Source organism: Arachis hypogaea, chromosome 16, assembly GCF_003086295.3.
Source record: "Arachis hypogaea cultivar Tifrunner chromosome 16, arahy.Tifrunner.gnm2.J5K5, whole genome shotgun sequence".
Lineage (NCBI taxonomy): Eukaryota > Viridiplantae > Streptophyta > Magnoliopsida > Fabales > Fabaceae > Arachis > Arachis hypogaea.
The window spans coordinates 45,975,456-45,977,081 of record NC_092051.1 but is presented as its reverse complement, the minus strand read 5'-3'; the positions used below and the strand labels follow the sequence as shown (position 1 = coordinate 45,977,081).

At 34.3% G+C, this 1,626-nt stretch overlaps 1 non-coding gene across 1 annotated transcript; it reads left to right on the top strand.

The window, feature by feature from the left end:
* The first annotated feature begins 271 nt into the window (after window positions 1–271).
* LOC112761743 (small nucleolar RNA R71) lies at window positions 272–379 on the top strand. The gene has a single exon (XR_003182122.1). It is a non-coding gene; the product is annotated as a small nucleolar RNA R71 (small nucleolar RNA).
* Window positions 380–1,626: the final 1,247 nt, after the last annotated feature.

The window sequence follows — 1,626 nt, the reverse complement described above, 5'->3', positions numbered from 1 at the left end:
TATTGACTTGCTGAGTCAATATTTTGTTCTAAGCCAATATGGCATTCAGAGTATCAATCTCAAGAACCCCTTTCTTCTGACTTGTCCCATTATTCACAGGATTCCGTTCAAATGTGTACATGAATTGGTTATTTGCAACCATTTCAATGAGTTCCTGAGCTTCTGCAGGCGTCTTCTTCAGATGAAGAGATCCTCCAGCAGAGCTGTCGAATGACATTTTGGACAGTTCAGACAGACCATCATAGAAGATACCTATGATGCTCCATTCTGAAAGCATGTCAGAAGGACACCTTCTGATCAATTGCTTGTATCTTTCCCAAGCTTCATAGAGGGATTCACCTTCCTTCTGTCTGAAGGTTTGGACTTTCACTCTAAGCTTGCTCAATTTTTGAGGTGGAAAGAACTTTGCCAAGAAGGTATTGACTAGCTTTTCCCAAGAGTTCAGGCTTTCTTTAGGTTGTGAATCCAACCATGTTCTAGCTCTGTCTCTTACAGCAAAGGGAAAGAGCATAAGCTTGTAGACCTCGGGATCAACTCTATTGGTCTTGACAGTGTCATAGATTTGTAAGAATTCAGCTAAGAGCTGATGAGGATCTTCCAATGGAAGTCCATGAAACTTGCAATTCTGTTGCATCAGAGAAACTAATTGAGGCTTAAGCTCAAAGTTGTTTGCTCCAATGGCAGGGATTGAGATGCTTCTCCCATAGAAGTCGGGTGTAGGTGCAGTAAAGTCACCAAGCACCTTCCTTGCATTGTTGGCATTGTTGTTGTTTTCGGCTGCCATGGCTTCTTCTTGTTTGAAAGTTTCTGTTAGGTCCTCTATAGAGAGTTGTACTTTAGCTTCTTTTAGCTTTTTCTTCAAGGTCCTTTCAGGTTCAGGATAAGCTTCAACAGGAATGCCCTTGTCCTTGCTCCTGCTCATATGAAAAGAGAGGAAAAGAAAATATGGAATCCTCTATGTCACAGTATAGAGATTCCTTGAGGTGTCAGAGGAAAATAAAAATAGAAGGATGAGGTAGAGAAGAGAGAATTTGAACTTATCAAGAGGAACAGAGTTCGAATTGTTGATAATGGAGAAGTGTTAGTCCTTTAAATAGAAGGATTTGAGAAGAGGGGAAGAATTTCCGAAATTAAAGTAAAAAGATTTTGAAATAATTAAAAGAAATTTTGGAAATTTGGTAAATGATTTTCAAAAACTAAGATTGGGAAAGAAATTAAGTGATTTTTGGAAAAGATTTTGAAATTAGAAATCAAAAAGATATGATTGAAAATTAATTTTGAAAAAGATGTGATTGAGAAGATATGATTGAGAAGATATGATTGAGAATCAAATTAAAAAGAGATTTTTTTTTTAAATTAAAGTTGATTACTTGACTAAAAGAAAATTAAAAGATATGATTCTAGAATTAAAATTTGATCCTTTCTTAATAGGCAAGTAACAACTTGAAAATTTTGAATTAAATCATTAATTGTAGCAGGGATTTTCGAAAATAATAATAATTTAAAAAATGGAAAGAAATTGATTTTGAAAAGATATGATTGAAAAGATATGATTTGAAAAATATTTGATTTTGAAAAATTATGAATATTTGAAAAAGATTTGAATTAAAAATAAAATCTTCCCTC